The following is a 21,993-nucleotide window of genomic DNA, read 5'->3' on the forward strand; positions in this document are numbered from 1 at the left end:
TTTCTTTTGTATTCCACATCAGTTTTCTCCCCAGGATTTTGTTAAAAGAGGGCGAGACGTGGTGCGAAGCACCACAAGCGACCGCGTTAGCGGTCGCGGGGGTGTGTCAGGAGGGGGTGTCCCCCCTCCTGCCATTGGAGCTTTTGAAAAACAGAGATTAAAATAGTGTTATTTGGTGGCACTTGGGGAGTATTTTTTTAGATTTTTTTCATATAAAAAGCTCAAAGGAAAGAAATCTGAGACAGTGTTCCATAACTTTTATTCCAGTTCACTGATTTCAATGAAGATTATATTTTTTGAAAACGAAAACATAGCGACAGACATACATTTATTCATCGATGTCAAAATTATCACCATAACACTTACGCTTATGTGTTCTCAGCCTGATACACGTACATGTCCGACTGAGTCTAACAATAGATCGTTTTGCTTTGGGAGGAATACACAAGCGAATTCTCACCTCCTATAAAAACTTTAGAGTACTCTGCTGTCCTTGGTTACCCTCAAGTTCCTAGGCATGTTTATACAGCTAAGTCGGTTACCTAATGCACGGCCCCTATGGAGGGACCGACCGTGGCTAACGTTACGGCCTGTGCCATGCAAATATGGCTGCCATCAATCACCGTCCCTCCACCCACGAGGGAGGAGGGACGGTGCATCAATGAATGAGTTGCACATGGGCTTATGATCTCGGATGACATCACAAACTCGCGAGATTTGCAAGATCGATGAGAATTACGTTTGCAGCCTGCAGGATCGACGCTCAAGCTTGCATTTTGCTTGTAAATCACTGTCAACTTTTTTTCCCCCGTACATTTTATTGTTTTATTTTTCAAAAAATAAATCTTTTTCATTTCTGGCAAGGGGGCGCTCGGAATTTACAAGAGGGCGCCACAGCCCCTGTTACTTATTCAGGGAGAACACTGCACATTAACCGTGAATCATTATGCACATCACTGAGTCTGTTTTTATCTTTACAGAGATTATCAAAAAAAGGACTGATTGTAGTGTCAATATGTCGCACAGAATTCAATGCAATACTTTCACAGCAAAAGTTCAATATACTTAGTACATAATCAGACCAGTTTGCAATACACCTAGAGGGTGTAATGTATATGCTGACCTCAAAAAATGTCTGACAGTCATCACTCAAAACTAGTCAATTCTAACACTTAAATGTGTTCAAAGACTCTAAACTGGATTGGATATTTATCAAATCAACAAGCCAAGCCCAAGTGATGTGCTAAGAACTCCAACAATAAATTATACAATGAGTATCTGACATCATAGAAAAATTACCCCATGACATTATTTTGTGTCCTCATATTACACATACTGTGTTGTCATATGGTCAAATTAGCTGTTAGGGTGAGCTTTGCAAGTTTCAATACATATGGAACCGTTTTGTCATTTACAATGTTTACAGTTACAATGTATACTATTTACAATCTGGAAATTAATATTAATAGTCTGTTTGATGGATGTATTCCTTTCATGAAATACTCTGTGATCAAATTGTGTTGACGCTGATTTGCTATGGTTGACAAACTCAACAACTCAAAATCCAATGCTTTACCACACACAGACATTAGTTTTCTCCCAGGAGTTGGCTTACAATGATTATTGCAACAGAGGGGTATGCACACACAAAATCACTAATATAATTTAAATTTCTAGCATTATAGATAGACTCCACAGCAAGAAATTTCTTTGCCTTTTGTTTTTTGTTTGATGTTTTTGATGGTGATTTATGACAACTGAAACCATTCACAGCTGCTATAACTACAGGATTTCTCTCATCTACATTAACATATATACTTGATTTTCAAGACTTCTTAATTGCTTATTTTGTTGCATTTCCAAGGAATGCTGGAAAATGGTCTCACTCTCAATGTCTGTTATCTATTTAATTGCTTCAATTGTTCTTCCTTGAGTACCGTACTCATTCTCTATATATGTTTTGAGTTCAAGTCTTTCTTTATTACAGATTTCTAAGTCTCTTTTCAACCTCTTTATTTCTTGACCTTGATCTTGTATTTGCTGAAGCAGTTCCACCATTCCACTGCATATATGCTGAGACACATCCTGAACAAGAACATAAAAAAGTGACCTTCAATTTTAGAACTAAACAGGTTGATCATCTTAATAAAGTTGCTTGAAGTTTTAATTACCAAATAAAACCAGCATAAAATTATTATAAAATTCATTTGTCTATCTATCTATCTATCCATCTCTCTATCTTTCTATTTGTCTATATCTATCTAAATCCATCTACAGAGAGAGACAGTCAAATACAAACGGAAACAGACAAAACACTTCAAAATACCAACATATCATAGTTACTGTTCCAATAGGACCTTTACATTTGCTGAAACTTATGTGCTTAATTTTCATTAGCTACCAACTATTATCTTAAGTGCACTCAGCAAGATATTAAATATAATGTTTTGCTTTTCAAAATTTGTTTTACTTACACTGTGACTATTCTGATTTCTGTGAACACACAGTTATGTCATATAATTAGACACACAGTCACAAGCAGACAAGAACACAGTTAAATTTTACATATGCTTTCACCAAGCTGATTTTTCCATTGATAAAGTACAACCTATATCAAGATATAAAAAAATTATCCACTGAAGGAATTGATGAGAGAGTCTAACATCAGAACAGTAGCATGTTACATATACATGTGACTACTTGAATGTAATCATACCTGTAGCTCGTGCACAGAAGATTCACATCCACTGCAAGTGACAACAGCAGACTCTTGATATTCCTAATTATATCAAAATAAAGTACATCAGTTTTTCAATCACAGCATAAGAAAGATTGTCACAACATTTCTGAACTCATCAAGTTATATATATATATTTTAATATTTATATTAAAAATGTGACATATGTATTTTATATATATGTATTATGTATTACAGTGAGTATACATAGATTTTTACTTGGTTTAAAAAATATGTTACAAAAAAAATTGAGAAATTTAAATCAAAAGAAACCAAAACAGACTATTAACGCAAAGAAACGACACGGAGGCAAGTGTTTGGCCGAAATCCGGGTTATGTATGTACCGTCACGGCGGGGGCGTCAAGGCGTCATGGCGGCCTGGACGGCGGTACAAGACTCCTGGCACCGTGCGTCAGGCAACGTGCTACCGGGCGCCCACTACAGGCCCATGACAGTACCCCCCTGGAACTTTATTGTGAAAAAGCCATCAAATTAGTGGAATACAATATTCTTTTATAGTGAGCTGCTACCCTGCAGCGAGGCACTTTTTTTTTTTTTTTTTTTTTTTTTTTTTTTCTTTTGCGGAGGGTGGGTGGGAATTTTGCGATGTGAACTTGAGCGTGGCAGAGATTGAAATGGACGAAAAATAGCTTTGAACACACTGATGTGCGCATGGATAATGACGTGGAAAGGGTGATGTAATTTGTTGAGATAACGGTAATCGGGGCGGTTGGTAGATTAGGTTACGTCTCAAATGCATCTAGAAGTGTAAGGTAGGTGACGCATGGTGACCCATACATGTCAAGGTCTAAACCCTTCCCCCCGTGTCGCTCCAGACGTTAACCATGATTATAGCAAGCCATAATCACCCATTAACGCAAAGAAACGACACGGAGGCAAGTGTTTGGCCGAAATCCGGGGTTATGTATGTACCGTCACGGCGGGGGCGTCAAGGCGTCATGGCGGCCTGGACGGCGGTACAAGACTCCTGGCACCGTGCGTCAGGCAACGTGCTACCGGGCGCCCACTACAGGCCCATGACAGTACCCCCCAAATTACGGCCAAGTTGCGGACATGCATGGCCGCAGCGCGGCCGCAATGCAGTCCCCCCCCCCCCCCCCCCCCCCCCCCCCCCCCCCCCCCCCCCCCCCCCCCCCCCCGTGGTGACCATGCGCCACTGGGAAACGTCTCCTTATATATGTTCATTGTTCCTACATTTCGTGTCTCTACAGTTTGTATAGTGATATTACAACGTTGGCATTGTCCACCGCGAGCTGAGTCCTATATCGAATTGCTGGCGTGTCGCGAGTGCCTTCGGCACTACGTCAAGGGTCTCCCGCGGCGTCTTGATGTAGATCTGGTACGCGTCACTCCGCCATCTGCCAAGTGTCTTTATGAGCCAGTCAGGCAAGCCGGCTTCGGCAGCAGTTGTGGCTGCACCACTGCGGAAACTATGAGTCGCGTACATTTTAGCATCGGAAATCCCTGCCTGGGTAAGCAGTTCCCGCAGGCATAGGTTCAGTCTTTGTCGCGTAAGCCATGTGCCGTCCGCGAATTGGAACGCCGGTTCTTCAGGGCACATATATCCGCGGTTCCCGGTATTATAGGAGCGGACCGCACACACAGAGGTCCCGGTCGGAGCAATACGGATGGTGTGCCCACGCGCGTACGGGTCAGTCTTTGATGACTTTATCCTGATTTCGATCACGTCCGTTAACACAATGTCCCGGGCGAGTAATGTGGCGTTTACGTCGAATTCCGTAGGTGATCGAGCGGTGAACTCGCTTACCCTCAGAAAGCCGTAGAATGCCAGCGTGAAGCTTGCCCATACCATGAGCTTGTCGTTGCTGCACATGTCGGCACACTGACGCAGGCATTCCTTGAGGCGACGGAGCAGGTCAATGGTGATTGGTAGTCGTGGCCGGCGCACTTCTCCAATGCTTCTCCTGATCCCTTGCAGTGTTCATTGCAGGAGAGCGTGCATTGTTACGTCGTTGGCATACCCGCGCTCAACGTGGTGATGCATCACCCCGGCTAGGTACACCTTAATGGTTCGATATGCTAGTCCTCGATTTGCCAGGTTCGTAACGAAGAGTATGGCTGTCCTGATCGTGACAGGTAAGGTTGCTAGTCCGTGTGACGAGCAGAAATCCATGTAACACTTGTCCTACCTGGTATGTGCGTCGCGTGTTCCCGGCCACACTGTTATGGATGTAGGCAGTTGCTAGTTCCGTCAGTTGTTGTGTAGCAAGCGGGATGGACATAGTCGCGTTGGTACAGGTGTGTGGCCGGCATCCGCTTCGGGCACCAATGCTCGGAACCTCTCCATCTGTACCCTTACGAAAAAATATGGCTTCTGGCACATAGTTGTGCATGCTAACCCACAATAGTTGTGGATACCAAGCTGCAACTGTTTGTGGCTTATAAGCAGGTTATTCATATTTTATCATGCAAAGATCTGTTCTGGCACAGTTTTGCGGCATACAGGCCGCTGTGATTGCAGACGATATGCCGCAAAAAAATGGGATGGGGCTTTTAGCGGCATAGAAGCCGCTGTGATTGCAGACAATATGCCACAAAAAATGGTGGGGTAAAGGTTTCATGGTAAAATGCTGCTATGCATGCTTCCTGTGCTACCCCCCCTCCCCAAACATACCTGCATTTGTGCCTACCTGTTTTATACTAGCCAGGAGATTACCATACACTTCACATCTTCATTTGTTTTAAGGGACAGTAGCTGTAACTTATGATGTTGCTCTTTTAACTTTGTGCGTTGAGGTAACTTTTCACATTACTCACTTGGCAAAATAGGCAAAAATCAAGACACATAACAGTATAAAAATACTGCATAAAAATTAAGTTACAGCTACTGCCTTTTAAACCGCCTACTCACATATGCAAACAAAAAAAAACACTTACCACATATCTTCACGATAATACCCCATTGTTTATTTTGATATATAAAACAATGATGTTGGTACACTAGGCTGGACCACTAAGAAATTAAAATAAAATCAAAATTCAATAATCTAATGAGGTTCATGTGAAAAACATAACAGAACACGTCTAAAAGTCTGCATTTGATTTTTCACATTATCCAAAGTTGTTTTCGATGCCATCCTAATGTTTACGATCTTGTTCTGAAACTTCAGATTGAATGTTCCTGTTGATCCATTGGTCTGTTCAGCTTCATGGCCTTTGCCCATACACTGAGAATAAAAATGATAAATAACAGACAAGGATATTATTACATGTGCAAAGTGAAATTGCTTGTATTTTGTCGACTACCCTTATAATATATATTAATACAAAAATTCACGGAAAAGAGCATTCATGTGCTTGAAAGAAATTATAATAATTAATATTAAATAATTTACCCAATGATCGGATGATACAAACTCATGACATATCTATACATTATGTTATTGTGATTACCAAATCATTGCTTTTCAGCCTCATTTTCACTATTTACTTGTGACACACCACTCAAAACTACAACTATTGACCAGCGGTGATTGAGTTTCAGCACATCTCAAACAGAAGAAATGTAAATGGAAAACGGTCTCATAAATTGTTTTAAAACAAAAAGTATCCCTTCATAATAGCGCAGTGCACGGTTACAGGTTTGTTACTAAATATACCGTAGCTGTACGCGCGCAATATCGGACACGCAGCTTGAAATGCGGACAAATTTTATCAATGTTGCATACATTGCTGTTTTTGCAGCTTGTACTCTGAGTCGTGGATATGCCTATTGGTATTCATTGTTACACTAGCAGTTAGCCCACTAAGTTGTATTTTCGTCGTTCTTGCATTCGTAATTTTCAAAAGCGTAATCTAAAAATGCGGACGATGCTGTGTGTTGGCCGCTACAGCTAACACACAGCATCGTACGCAGGGCTAGCGAGAGTTGCCGACATCGACGGTTATTTACGAGAAGTGAATAAAAGACTGGCATTTTTGGAAGCGATCGAGTAGCTGAGGTAGGCAGGGATACGACTTGGGCCCAAGAACGCTGAATTTCGGCAGTAATTTGGCTTTTTACATCAAGTCCCAAAATGGATTTGAAGTCACCGACCCTACCTACGCTACGGGTCTTTGCAGGGCTGTGGTGAGCGGGGCGATTAACTGTAGCGGACACACACAGCATCGTACGCGTAGGGCTACCAACCTCCATGATTAACTACCGGTATATTATTTTTGCCAATACCGTACGTTCATTTGGCATACTTGAACAGGGTTCGCCAAGAACAACATCAATATAGCACGACCAAAGACAGTGAAAACTGCGAAAATTATAGAGACAACTCGTGGTATTGAAAATTACTTACCGAATTTTTAAACGATCTGTAGCTCTTCGATCAAACTATGGGTGTGTCCGTGACCGTTGTTCTTCGGGACGATATCGCGGTCTCAGAATCGGTCATCCAAGGGCCATCAACGCATCGCAAACGCTGTTTGTTGGTTTTAAATTCATAGCTAACCGTACCCTGAATGATAATGTCCTACGGTAATTTTACGCTAAACTGTACAAAAATCAGAGCGAAAAAACGGCGACGATATACTCCTCGCTCAAACGTCCTAACGGCCTACCAGTGCATATCAGATTTAATTTGCCGCTCAGGATTTGACCCATGACCTTTTCAAAACGACACAAATACATGGGAATAACCTTTCTAGATCAACACAAAACTCTACAAAAACGGCTCCGACATAGCAGTCTCGTGACTTACAAACTTTGCCCGACGATGACTTTCATCGCGCACGTCCGTATTTTGAAGCCCAGCGTGATCACTATGAAACTATGCGTACATTATTATACGCTGGGAAAGCTTTACCGTACGTACCTCCATGCCGTACGTACGCTTTCAAGACCTACTCCGTACTTGCAGTTCATTTAAAACCCGCGTGTGAAAAGGGCGTAAGAAAACACAAAAGAACAAGATATACGTTATTTTTGAGTTGCAGTTCTTTGAAAGACTAGTCTTTTCAAGGGAGATATGCACGTGTAAAGTTCATTATACGTCGATATTAGCCCTGCGTACGATGCTGTGTGTTCCGATCCGCTACAGCCAATCGCCCCGCTCACCACAATTAGCTGTAGCGGAACACACAGCATCGTACGCAGGGCTAACGTCGATATATGGTTCGCCAGAGTTAATATTTTGCAAAGCCTTTTTTTCTGTAGAAACAGTTACGCTGTCAGTGAGAACCAATCATTTGCAAAACGTACATAAAAAGTCAGTGATTGATTTATTGCACCGATCAAAGTCAAATGGTAGTAGTTTTTCACACAATTTGTTGAAAATCAAAGGTTTCCTGCTGTGCCAGCTGTAGTGTCACTGTCAATGGATATCTCATCTAAGATCAAGTGGAGTGTCAACTCAATGTTGTGGCTTATAGTGAGCAATATCTTGCTCAAACTGTGTTTATTTAAATATTTTAGCATATCTGCCACAAAAGATTTGACTGATTGTCTTTGTGTGCCTGTTAAGTGCCTCTAGTGGCACATATCGGCACATAATGAAAAATAAGTTCTGGCAGCCTTTTTTGTGTGTAGCTTATAAGCCGCAAGACAGTGGGACATATGCCACAAAAAAAAAATTTCGTAAGGGTAAACGAGAAAGTGCATCAGCAATTGAGTATCAATTCCACTGACTGTGGGCGATCATGACATGGAAATTTCCTTTGGCTGCCTCATAAAAGATGCTCCTTACTAGTTGCATGATGTCAGGGCATCTCGTAGTGCCTTTTTTCCAGATGTGCACGACGGTTTGATTGTCACAATGAAACAGCACTCGGCGGCCATGCCAACGATGCCCCCAAATTGAACAAGCGACTAGTATTGGGTACATCTCCTTCCATTCGATTGAGGCTTGGAGAGAGTCAGGCCATGCAACGGTGAACCAATGCCCAGCGTGGTAGCCACCGGAGCCTACAGTGCCCGAGGCGTCGGTGTAGAGGTCAAGGTCGCGAGAGAGGGTCCACTTTGTATCGAGGAATGAGGCCGTGCCGTTCCATGTCGGTAGGAAGTCGCACCACCATTTCGCGTCAAGGCGGAAAGCGTCAGATAGTGTGATCGTGTCGCGCAACTTGCGTACGGTTGTGCTTAAGTCAATCATGCGGCGAAGGAAGATGCGACCGGCGGGAATGCACTTGCATGCAAAACTGAGGGTGCCGATGAGGGATAGCAACTCCCGTTTAGTGCATGAGTGTCGGTGGAGCCAAGTGGGAAGTGTTTGCAGCAGGTCCTGTAGCTTGTCGTCGGGTAAGCATAGTGTCATTGTAAGTGTGTCCAACGTGATGCCAAGGAACGTCATGGTGGGTGATGGGCCTTCGACTTTTCTGGGGCGATGGGTATCGCGAGGTCGCGGCATGTGTTGAGCATGGTGTCGAGGAGGTACTGGCATCGCGGGGAGTTGGGGGGGCCAGCGCCAAAGTAGTCGTCCAGGTAGTGCAGTAAGTCCTGAGTGTTTGCTCTGTTTTTGACGATCCAGAGGAGTGCTTCGGCCAGGCGGTTGAATAAGAACGGTGCAGAGCGAAGGCCAAAGGGGAGCACGCGATCGAAGAAGAACAGCCCTTGCCATTTAAAGCCGAGGAGGTGCCAGTCCGCCTTCCGTACCGGGCACAGTCGGAACGCGTGCTTAATGTCCACTTTTGTGATGAGTGCACCTTGGCCAAGGCTCTGTAATATCGCGACGGCATCGTCAACGCGGGAGTAGGTGAGGGTGTAGTCTTCCTTGATGTAGTGGTTGACACTATCGTTTCGTGGTTGGGATAGGTCCATTATTATGCGGTGGCCGCCTGATTTTTTTAGGCCGAAGTCCAAGCGAGTTTACAACGAAGTTTGGCAGAGGTGGCACGGCGAACGGGCCAATTGTGTGGCCGAGGCGCAGTTCTTTTGTTATGGCGGTGGTGACGGCATCCGGATCGGTCATTGCGGACTGGGCGTTGCGAGTGTAGCGTGGTGCGCGGTTCCCACCGAAGCCGATGTTGGCACCATGAGTGAGGTCGTGGATCAGGCTGGCTGTGAATTGTTTGTGCGGTGGTCGGTCGTGCAGGGCAGCTGAGAGCTTAGTTAGGTTGATTGGCGTTGTCGGCTGTAGCGTGGCGATTGTCGCTGGGTGGACGGTCGCTCCCTCGAAAGGGCTGGGGGGTCTCTGATTTGATGCGTTGGTGGTGTTGCTGAGCACCGTGTTTGGTCGAGTTACACACGGAGCACTTGTGTAGTCTGCCATAGTTGCAGGGTGTCTTGCATGTGCCTCGGTTGAAAGAACGACAAACCGGAGGTTGGTCAGACTGTTTCTTGTTCGCTGGGCTCTCCCAGTAGAACGGGTTGGTGGTGCTGCTGCGTCGGTTTGGGCAATCAGTCTTCACATGACCATGTTGGCCACAGCCGAAGCAGGTAGGACGCAGGAGGTGTGGCTGGTTTTGGAAGTACTGGAAGTTGAGGTCTTGGTTTGGCTGGCTCCAGTTGGCCCTATCTGGGTAGCGGGAAGCGTTCAGGCGGAAGTGTTTGTCATAGGCTAGCCAGGCCTCCGGCTTGTAGGCAGCAGCTTTGGAGGCGAGGAAACGAAGGTAGTTGGCCATGGGGATCGCCAAATGTGGGTAGTAGAATGTACGATAGGAGGAAAAGACGAGGAAGCACTGTAACCAGGTGTCAAAGTCGTCGATGGCTTTCCGCTTCACCTCGGTTGTGAACGTGGCGACGCCACGGTTGTCTGGGTCAAAAGCTACTTGTGTCTTGGTAGCCTGGGATGAGTTGGGGGCTAGGGCATCAGGGTGCAAGTCACCAAATTCGATGAACTTACCGAGGTTAGCCAAGGCGTTGAGTGTTGACTGGTCGACGTACGGCAGGAGCAGGTCGGCTGGGGGTATTGCTGCTGAAGTATTGCCCGTTGGTCCGGCTCTAGGCGGTGGGCGCCATGGCGTTGCGTTGTGACCAGCTGGCTGGGCGAGTTGACTGGAGGGCGCGGCCATATTGCTCGTGTTGTTGTTATGAGGTGCGCCGCTAGCGGTGGAGTTATCCCGGATGTGCGCAGCGCCACCGCTGGTGGTCAAGGCTGGTGGGGTAGCCGTGATGGTGGGTTGGTATTCATTAACGTGACTAGCGGGATGATTACTCGGGTGGCCTTGGGTAGGTAGCGAGCTGGACGGAGCGGCGAGCGTTGCCGGCCCAGCGACGACGACTGAGGCAGGTGATAGTGCACCAACGGCTGTATCAGTTGGCTGGACTTGCAAGTTGGACGTCGGGTTGGGTGCCGTTGCTGTGGCGTTGCTGGTATCTGGCTGCCGTAGTTCACGTCGGATTGAGTCAATGGCGCTTGCAATGCCGGTTTCTATCAGTTTGGCGATGTGGTCTGATATACTTGGGTCGGCTGCCGCTGCGGCTGTTGTCGGCATGTCGACGGCAGGGTTGGTTGGTGTGGTTTCCGTCGGTACTGGCTGGAGTAGGAATGTGTCGAGGTGCGCTGGGCGTCTCTTTGTCCTCATCGATGTACGGGTGGCCGCCCGGGCGTAGGCGCGGCCCTTGGTTTTCTTCGATTTTGGCATGGCGAATTTTGCGATGTGAACTTGAGCGTGGCAGAGATTGAAATGGACGAAAAATAGCTTTGAACACACTGATGTGCGCATGGATAATGACGTGGAAAGGGTGATGTAATTTGTTGAGATAACGGTAATCGGGGCGGTTGGTAGATTAGGTTACGTCTCAAATGCATCTAGAAGTGTAAGGTAGGTGACGCATGGTGACCCATACATGTCAAGGTCTAAACCCTTCCCCCCGTGTCGCTCCAGACGTTAACCATGATTATAGCAAGCCATAATCACCCAACAAACTAATATGAAATATCATGCCGAAGACAATTACACTCCTGAAGACTACATTCCTGACAGAATATTGCATTCTCAATTTCATGAAAGTAGATATGTACTGTACTTTCCCGTACGAAAGCTACCAGGTTGTGACAAGATAATGGTGCAAGTTTGCAACATTATTTGTCTTACAACCTGGTTACTAGGAGGTTACTAGGATGGTATTCAAGGTTGGTATTCATTGTTGACATGGGAATGGCTAGAACTGGTGCCAACTTTGTCAGAAGCTTGTAGACTTTACCTTGTCTGAACCTTGGAGACTCCCCTTATCGCTCATGGCAATCTTTGTACAGAGATTGGATAATGTTACATAACAGTTCTACATATCCTCCTTCCCCCTCCCCCCACCTTTTCCATTAATTTTGGGATAATACCAATATTCCTGCAGGCATTTTAGCAGTATATTGAACCATCACAAGTGCATCCTCATCTTCTTTCCTTTACCAAACTGTAGTGATGGTTATACTTGCACATTAATACTGCACAGGTGTATGCATAAGTATGTTTGAAAAGTCTTACCACTTAGGGACAGTGTCACTCATACATTCCACAACAGTCAAGTACAAGTTCTTAATCATGAACCAGATAAGACCTAATGTAGGATGAAAGAACTTATTTATTGCTAAAATGAAAAGGAATAGCAGTGTAAGTGAATAACACTACAAAAATGAGAGACAAAGCTTATATTGAAAGTTGAAATAACTTTTGTCAATTGTCCAGCCTTAAATTATGCTCAAAAGTGAAGGATATTCAGGACCAATTTGTCAATGCATTAAAAAATCTGACATACTTTCCTTTTACACATGATAAATATATATGTATGAATGCAATACATTATAAAGTGAAGGATAGGTTTATATTGATTACATATCATGGAAATGTAAAAATAATACTTGTCTCATTTTGAAGCACGAGTTTAGTAACAGCAATTACATTTTGTGAATGTAAAATATAAAAATTATGAAGCCTTCTTCATCATAAAAATTACTATCATTTAGGTATTTGTTGCATGCACTTGTTTCTATGTTCCTGGAAAAATTTAAGATGCCTCTATTTCATAATTATATTAATTTTAGAAATTAAACTCAGAATTCTAACTATCAATGTCATACAGTTCTCAACATTAGGCTGAAGTAATTATATCAGGTTGGTATTTGAATCAGATTCTTTGAAGTTAACATCTTACTATCATATCATTGTCAGCTACAAAAATATTTCTTCATGTAAACTATGCAACTGCAATATCAAAAATTTGTGGCAGTATGACTCGTTATGTAAATTACCTTTGCAAATAAAAAAATGAATACAAAGCATAAAACAGTGCTTTTCTCGTTAGTTAAAAAACCTATCATTACAAAGCAACTCATTTAACTTTAAGTAAGCTAGAAGTTGACAGCACAAAATTGTAGACAAAAACAGTGAATTATGCAAAGCACACATTTATGCCAGTGTAGCTTGTCATGATTGAAGTTAAATTGACTGAAATAAAACACACGGTACAGTAGCATCAAAAGTCCCATAGATCTACAAATTACTGAAATTTTTCCTCAGTGGAATTATGGCTCACCAATTTATCTGTTTTTTCTCTTTCTGCATTGTCTTGCTTGAGCACATTAATCGTTGATGACATCGTTGAAATTTGGTACACTGAGTCTGTCAGTTTGATATTTTTGTGGATGAAAGCTGAAACGACAGAAATTTGGAACGTAAATGATGAGTAACAAAACCTTTGTCCAGTGCAGGAGTACAAGGAACAACCTCTGCTTTTTCATCTTGACTACAGCCACTGTTTGTTTAAAATTTGAAAATAGTTGAACTTACTATGCCTATTAATATTTATACATTGCATTAGAACCCCACGAAATTGGTCCGCTTTTGTAGATCTACATGCACAATGACCCTGATTGATACAAAATTTTGTTTGATCAATAGAGCAGCTGTTATTGATGAACTTAAAAGTTGCAATATACATACCCTTTATCGATCCTGTTATTTCAACTTCTACCGGTATTAAACCATGATATCCAGAATTCTGCCACTGCCTATCCTTAGTGGTGGCTGCAGTATTTCTTTCAAAGGCGTTTGCGATGTGGTGATTTGCACTGTTTCTTGGGCTTCATGATTTTACTTTGGCCTTTTGCACTCCATTTCTTACCAGTTTTCACAGGCAGTGTGATTCCTTGATTGGTGTATTACTGGTTTGGTTTTGGTGACCTTCGACCTCTGCCCATGTGTGACATTGATTCATTACTGTTTGAGGTTGCCTCATTCAGAGTTTTCCTGTCTCCTGAAAAAATGGAAATCATGCATGAAACATAAAACCTTGATAATTTAAAAAAACAGTCTTCAAGTGTCAGAGTCCTAAATTTTTTTGCAGTGGAAAGAATTTACAATACAACTAGCAGTCCCCATTGTAATTAAATGAGCACAATTTTTTTGGTCAGGTTTTCACAAACAACCACGCATATTTGAACCAACTTTCCCTCCAGCTCTTCATAGTATTGCAATAATATACACAGTCTGAAAGATTCTTAATTACTACCAAGATTATTTATTTTCAAAATCATCATGGCTTAGTTTTTTTATTGAAAAATAAAGACAGAGGATTTTTTTTTTTTATAAATAGAAATCTCTTTTCTTTGAAGTTTACAAAAGTAAGCTGACAGCCATTTCACTTCACAACCATAGACAAGCAGTCATAAATGCAAGGTTAGTTTGTAGGTGACTGTGTATTAACACCAGGTAGATATGTGTTCTCAAATTTGGAAGGAGATAATATTCCCGCTCACAAAGTACGTTGAGAAATACATAATTCACTCATGAGGTGCAGAAAGTTTTCTGCATAATGAAATTCTGGATGATGCACAGTATGAATTCTCAACCATACCACTTAACGCAACATTCAGAAAATATGAATGAAATGATCATGCTTGAAGTGTGGAGAATTGTAAGCTGACCTTCACGATGATCTGATGTTACTGAAGCCCTACAACCACTGTCAATAGGTGAAAATGTACATTGGATTTTAATTATTCCCGTTCATTATCGAGTGTAATGTATTTAACACAAGACTGCACTGCTCTTGCACTTTCAACCTGAGTTTTCGGAAATACTGGGCACAGAATATGATTATAGAGACACTGATCACTGGTGGGGTCAATTGTTGTTTCATTTGATTAAATGTGTAAACAGTTCTCCAAAACCCAGCCGATACTGAAACCTTAAAGCTATCTCTATAAAGGGAAATTGCAGAAGACAACACTTACCTAATTTCTTTGCTATGGCTGGTGAAAATAACGCTGTTTAAATTACCACCAAATTTCCATGTGATGCTGTAACAGTATTTTTCCCCGACCTTTATACATTTGTCCTCAGTGACAACGATGAAAAAAAACAGTCTGAATACTCCATGTTTCTTCAATTCACCAATACACGAGAGCAAACTTGTTCGAAGCCAAATAAATATCAGTCGACGAGAAAATATTATCCAATTGTAACAATGAAGTAGTACTTCAAAGGCAGCTGAGCCTAGAAGCAGATGTAGTATATTTCAACGGTAACTTTGTTCAGATATTTGATTTGCCACCAAAGATACAGAGCACATCACGTGTTTCATTTGGACCAATCAGTAAGAAAAACATTCATATGATTGCTGATGTCATCCAGATTGATCAGGTTGATTGTAGTTGTTTTGTTCAGGTAGTTGATTTGGCACCAGATCGAGATAACAGGCATATCACATGTTTCATTCGGGCCAATCAGTAAGAAACATTCACATGATGTATAACATCATCGGACCACTGGACTTATAGTCTTCGATTTGATGTAAAAAATAATGGCAGTCTGCAGGTCTCATGTGGTAGAAGTTGCTTTGGTTAGGTGTGGTGTTTTTCTTCCAGTATCTTCAAATTACTGTGACAAGTGTAACATTGATGAATGTAGCTGTAAAATGTAAACTTTGCTGTGGTTGAAACATTTGTTATTCCCGTCAGTGGTATAAGGTAAAAGTGTATGTTATGTAAACAGTAAATTGTGTGAAATCATGTGAAAGAGACAAGGACAGCCAAGTTTTGTAAAACTAATAAATCTGTACTGTAGATGGCAATGCACCTACCATTAACATTTATAATCTGAATGGAGTTTAAATGCGGCCTTAAAATATGGTTCAGTATTAAAATACCCCTGTTCAAAATATAACAAAAAGATCTCAAAATATTTCAGTAGCATGACAGTCAATTTTATGTTTCTGAAAAAAAAATACATTTTTTGATAAAAATAATTTGCTGCAACTATAGGTTCATGAATATCACTGGATAAAAAGTGAACTGTTACTTCGTAATAAGTATTTTTTTTGCTTAAAATGTCATTGTGTTTGTTACAAAAGACAGAATATTTCAAGAAATTAGAAAAAACTACAAACAATTGTTTTCCAACTGAAATATCTCAGTATCAATGTTGTCATGATCTAACATTTGCCAGCTCACTGGTAATCTTATATTATGGACTTACTACAAGGCTCACACATCCTTATGTAATCTTTATACGCCCTGCCTTAATATCATACAAGCAAGATGGACTTTGTACAAGGATTGCACAAGGTAGCCAGATTCTTGTAGATATCGTGTGAGGGTTGTTACAAAGATGGGCAACTTCTAAGTCAGTATCAGGCAGGTTTATCAAGGATGTCACAAAGTCTACACTACGTTGCAGTTTGTTGGGGCAACCTTGTAACTTCGTACGGAATGGTAGAGGCATTGATATGGTTCTATTTCTCACTATCCATTCAAATTTTTGGGGCAAATCATAGTGTTGTGATATTTTAGCAGCTGCAGCAAACAAGAGATTTCTGTTACTGGTATACGTGTAACACACACACACATACACACACAAATTGATTTCAATTTCTTTCTTTTTCCAACCGTCTGCCATATCTCATCATGCAGCTGTAAGTGTAACCATGGAGCTACCATGGAGGTAGTAGGGAGCTACCTCCATGGAGCGTGCAAAAGATACAGGACTCTTGTGCTCCATGGTGTAATGGTACATACATACAGTCAACCATATCATCGACCCTAGCTCTGCATAGCAGGGCTGTGTGTTACCGGCACTATACGGCACTGTGGTAGGAGGCCACGCCGGTAACACACAGCCCTGTCATGCAGAGCTACATCGACCCGTCCTATCAGCGCCTAACAACACAGAATTATTTTAAAAAGCAATCTGAGAACTGTAATTACCGTGCAATAGTCGCTTATGATATGGATGATTCTGTTTTCTAATTGTCTGACGTTAAATCAGAAATCACACGGTTTCGCATGCGCTAAGGTTTGTTTACATACACTGGAAGCCATTTTTGTAGGTCATCGGTCAAAGGCTAGCTGGTAAGCTAAGGTCAACTTATCGCCCTCACGGCAGGAAAAATCATACACTTTTGTTGTTATTTTACGTACCTGCAAAGTTCGTCCATAGACTCTCGAGAGTCTATGGTTCGTCAAAGAGTTTCCGCATTCCCATGACGGGTAAATTCTCTCGTTGATGGTGCTAAGTCGACACATTTCTGGCAAATCGTTGCTGTACGGTGCATGCCGCGTCTCGCAAAAATGTTGCGATACTCTTTCCTATATACTTTGCAATCTCGGGTCGTAAACTTGACCTCAACACGATCGAGTTGTATGATTCGATTGTGTAAAACTAAAATAACGACTGTGATTGTAACTAAAGTGATCGCCAACGCCAAAACAATGGAAGGGAGTTCCCTGGTTTGCATGTCTGAGTCAAAGCCTCCCGGGGAGTTAAAAATCTATATGAAAAGTCGTCTGCTCACTCATCAGTGACTTGTAAGGGTGATTTATGACGTCAATCGGCAAAATGTACCATTGATCGTTAAACCCGTGATAGCTCCTGTGAAGTACATAATACTTCTAAAGTTTCAGAATTTTCCGAAGAAAACTGTAATTTTCACAGATCGATCATTAGGATAGAGAAAATTATGGTAATGCAGAAGTGTACAGCACGTGTTTTACATGGAATCCACGAATTTGATGATGATACGATTGGCTCATTTTTCGTGTGTCCATAGAAACGTTCCGTCATGAATATTAATTTATGCTAATGAAAATCTGCCATATTTGGCGATCGGGGCGAGTGTATATGGTATGATGGGACACCTTATGACGCCACATATTGTACCTCATTAATTATGCGCATATCTAATTTTGAGCTAGCCAATAGAGCTAGAGGTCTGATTTTTGGTATATATGGATAACTTAGCAATACAATTTTTTTGACAAAATGTCACGTGACCTCGATGACCTTTGACCTCAAATATACATATATGGCCATAACTAAGTAACCACAATTGCTACACCCTTCATATTTGGTATGATGGGAGACCTTATGACATCACATCCTGTACCTCATTAATTATGCACATATCTAATTCTGAGCCAGCCAATAGAGCTAGAGGTCTGATTTTTGGTATATAGGGATAACTTAGCAATACAATTTTTTTGACAAAATGTCATGTGACCTCGATGACCTTTGACCTCAAATATACGTATATGGCCATAACTAAGTAACCAGAAGGGCTACACCTTTCATATTTGGTATGATGGGAGACCTTATAACACCACATCCTGTACCTAATTAATTATGTGCATATCTAATTCTGAGCCAGCCAATAGAGCTAGAGTTCTGATTTTTGGTATATAGGGATAGCTTAGCTATACAATTTATTTGACACAATGTCATGTGACCTCAATGACCTTTGACCTTAAATATACCTATATGTCCACAACTTGGTAACCCCAAGTGCTACAGACTTCATATGTGGTATGATGGGAGACCTTATGACACTGCATCCTGTACTTCATTAATTATGCGCACAATCTAATTTTTCTTTTGCTCTAATGCTGCCACTTGTGTCGAAACCCGGTCATCGCTGCTTGCAGCTATATTTATTATTATTATTCTTTTTCTTCTTCTTCTTCTTCTTCCGTCCTCTAAATGCAACTGCCACGCAAACACCGTTGCATCTAGAGACTTCAAATTTGGCACATAAGTAAAACGCCTCACAAGTAATTTTTTGATCACATGACCATAACAATGGGTCACGTGACCTGGCAGCCATATTGAAATTAAACTTTCAACTTGGCTTAATTTGCATAAAAATAAACCAATCAAATTCTGTCAGACGTTTTTGTAGACCATAGGGCTAGGCTCTTCATGCCAAATTTCAAGGTCATCAAAAGACATTTTTCTTCAGCCAATTCCTAATTTGCATATTAAATGAATTTTCATACTTAGGGATATTCATCTGAATTGACTTGATCAAAATTGATGTAACTTGCTATGTACATTTCAGACACTGTAATACAATATTATTGAAAGTCATTAAGCATTTTCTCTTCAGCCAATCCTAATTTGCATGTTTATGAACTTTCCTAATTAGAGATATATATCTGAATTGACTTGACCAAAGTTGACAAAACTTGCTACATATATTGCAGATACCATGATACAACATTATTGACAATCATTAAGCATTTTACTTAAGTCAATTCCTAATTAACATATTTAATGAACTTTGCTTATTAGGGATATATACTGGGATTTACTTGATCAAAGTTGTCAAAACATGACAACATTGATGATTATACCTGGTTAAAACAATATCGAAACTCATTTCACATTTTCATGTCAGCTAATTTACAATTTGCATATCTAATGAGCTTTCACAGCTCGGCATATATGGCTTGAAGGACTTGGCCAACGGTAATTACACTTGCTATATAAAATGGTGATACAATGACAGCAGTCAAAGAACTTTAATATTTTTATTTCAGCTAATTACATATTTGTATACTTCATGACCTTTGAGAATTAATCGGTGGTGATTATTGTTCATTATGTTGATCATAATACTTTCAATGAAGTTGCAAACATGTGGCAAAGGTTCAAATTTACACATAACTGTATGAAACACGTGAGCATTTTCAGTTCATATCTGGTAAATCTTCGTCTTTGATGTTTCTGAAATGGGGTGTCATACTCCTTTATCTAGGCATCAATATCGAAGGATTTAAATTGCAATACTTGGGCCAAAAACTCACCCATAGACAATTAAGGCCTTGAGAGAAGTTCTTTCAGTGAGTTAACTGACCCTAGTTCAAACCCACTGAGTTTAAAGATTTTTCTCTCTTTGAAAGAAATTCCCATGAATTTTTCAAGGTAATTATTTGAAATCAAGCATGATTTCAACCATGTGTTCTCACACAATTCAATATTTCTACTCTTTGTGACACGTGAAGATATTCCCTACAAACTAAGCTTCCTAGCATTTAAAGTGTGGCCATACTGTTACATTGGATGGTGCCAGAGAACTATCACAACAAGCTCAAAAAAATTTGGCCGCTCATGGCTAACAGATTTTACATGAATTAGCAAATGAGAAGCCTATAGCTTATTAAAAGCTATATCCTACTGTGAACACTGACAGAATGCAGCTGAAAATATACTTGCAAAATACACCCAGTTATCCCCTGTATCCATTAATGACCACTTCACATTGCCACTGGATTTTTCAGAATTGCCACCTGGGTTCCTTTCCAGTGGCAAAAGTTTACCACTAGAAATTGAAAAAAATACCGTCAATGACGCTGTACCTTCTCTAATGTGTGGCCAGGTCAGGTAATTGGTGTTGGCATGGAGTTATTGGTAAATAGTTGATGATGTAGGGGCATGAGGTGAGACATGGACCCAAAGAACCCAAAAGATGATTAAATACATCAATCAAAAAAAATTATAAGCTACAGTATAAACTGCCTAAAGATAGTTCAGTTTGAAAAAAAGGTTAAATAATTCAGAAATAAGAATTAACAGTCCAAAATAGTAATGACGCACTTCCCTACTGACCTGAGTGCATGTGAAATACACAACCTGGCATCTGTAAATTAAATGTATACCAAGTGATCATTTTAAGTCACTTTTAACTGTTTTTAAGGGATATTCCAAAGAGTCCTGTGGAAATGATGAAAAACACTCATCTGTTCTTGTGTTTGTAAAACCTCATGGCTGATAATTGCATAGTATTCAAAAGAAATTGAAAGTGAAGAAATTACTGTTTTTAATAGGCATATTTCCTTGAAATACATGACCGTGTAAAGAATATATGCTAAAAGTGTTTAAGAGTAAATATTCTTTTCAAAAAATAATTTAATCTGTGACCAAAGGATTTTTATTCTTTGAGTTTACAAATTCAAACATTGCAATTTGTTCAATCATCTTGTGCAGTGCAAAATTTATAAAATGACTGAAAAATAAAAAAAAATGGCAGAATTACAGTCTTTGTGATGTAAAATCATGGGTTGACATCACGATAATTGTTAATCTGTTCGAAGTACTTTCTATAATTTAAAAAAGAAAAGTTCATGCAGAAACGGTAACATATATTGTCAGCAATGTAGTGTTAATTTTGACTTTACATCAAAATATGCCTTTGCTGGATACCAAATATGTAGGGCGAAAATCCACACAACAGCATTGATCCTTTTCTAATTTGATTTGATTTGCTTATGTTATCCTTGTATGACAGTCAGTACAATATGGAACTTGAACACAGCACAGTGAATAAGTATGCTGTAAATGAAATGGTGTGGCTGCATCCACATGCAGCAATAGGAGTGCTTGTCTCTCACCCCTCATTTCCAACCTGTCCCATCCCTGAAAAATAGTTTGGTCTTATATTTATAATGTTAATAATTCTGTATTTGTTAAATGTGCGCATCTCGAAAAACTTTTGATCATAAACATTTTCATTGTTTTTTATAGCTGACCAGTCAGTTAACCTGTTTATTTTGAATATTTGCGCATTTTTTCTCAGTATTGACATTTTCGAATAGCTTCTTATTCAATTTGTCATTTTCTAAAAGTTTAAATGCTCCTTTGTGTGGTCAAGCTTTCCACAAGCATCAAATGTTGTACTTCATATAGGAAGGTCTGCCTCTAGAGGGCGGGCATCATGAATAGTGTTTGTTAGTTATTTCCTCCACATAAACTTCTGATTGTACTGTAAACATTGAATATGGCCGACGTCCGATTTTCCTGTCTAAAACTTTCACTCATTTCGTTCATATGACTCTGAAACTCCAGGAAACGATTGGGAAGAAAGAGTTATCTTGAAATATTGAGGTACTCGCCGATATTTTGCAAAATTAAATGAGAAAAAATGCAAGGAAAATGCCGACAGGCTTACAGGCATATGATCATCTGCAGATTATGCAACAGGCCCATATCACGTGAGGCCATGAGGGGATATCCACGCAACTCAGTACCAAACACTAGTCTGGTTCCCTGACCCATTTCCCCGTTAGAGGGCGTGGGG

The 21,993-nt window shown here is 40.8% G+C and overlaps 3 long non-coding RNA genes across 4 annotated transcripts; all 3 read right to left on the reverse strand.

Annotated features, from left to right (window-relative positions):
- Positions 1–1,640: 1,640 nt before the first annotated feature.
- Positions 1,641–16,948, reverse strand: LOC139121604 (uncharacterized). Its single transcript, XR_011549326.1, has 3 exons — positions 16,850–16,948; positions 2,717–2,779; positions 1,641–2,085 (listed from the first exon to the last, which is right to left on the reverse strand). It is a non-coding gene; the product is annotated as an uncharacterized lncRNA (long non-coding RNA).
- On the reverse strand, positions 5,666–8,011 carry LOC139121602 (uncharacterized). The gene is made up of 2 exons (XR_011549323.1): positions 7,070–8,011; positions 5,666–5,947 (listed from the first exon to the last, which is right to left on the reverse strand). It is a non-coding gene; the product is annotated as an uncharacterized lncRNA (long non-coding RNA).
- Positions 12,211–15,174, reverse strand: LOC139121603 (uncharacterized). 2 transcript variants are annotated; one of them, XR_011549325.1, is made up of 3 exons: positions 14,879–15,174; positions 13,587–13,899; positions 12,211–13,295 (listed from the first exon to the last, which is right to left on the reverse strand). It is a non-coding gene; the product is annotated as an uncharacterized lncRNA (long non-coding RNA). The 2 variants fall into 2 exon arrangements; XR_011549324.1 differs by lacking the exon at positions 14,879–15,174 and having other exon boundaries at positions 13,587–14,089.
- Positions 16,949–21,993: the final 5,045 nt, after the last annotated feature.

Source organism: Ptychodera flava, chromosome 21, assembly GCF_041260155.1.
Source record: "Ptychodera flava strain L36383 chromosome 21, AS_Pfla_20210202, whole genome shotgun sequence".
NCBI classification, from domain to species: domain Eukaryota; kingdom Metazoa; phylum Hemichordata; class Enteropneusta; family Ptychoderidae; genus Ptychodera; species Ptychodera flava.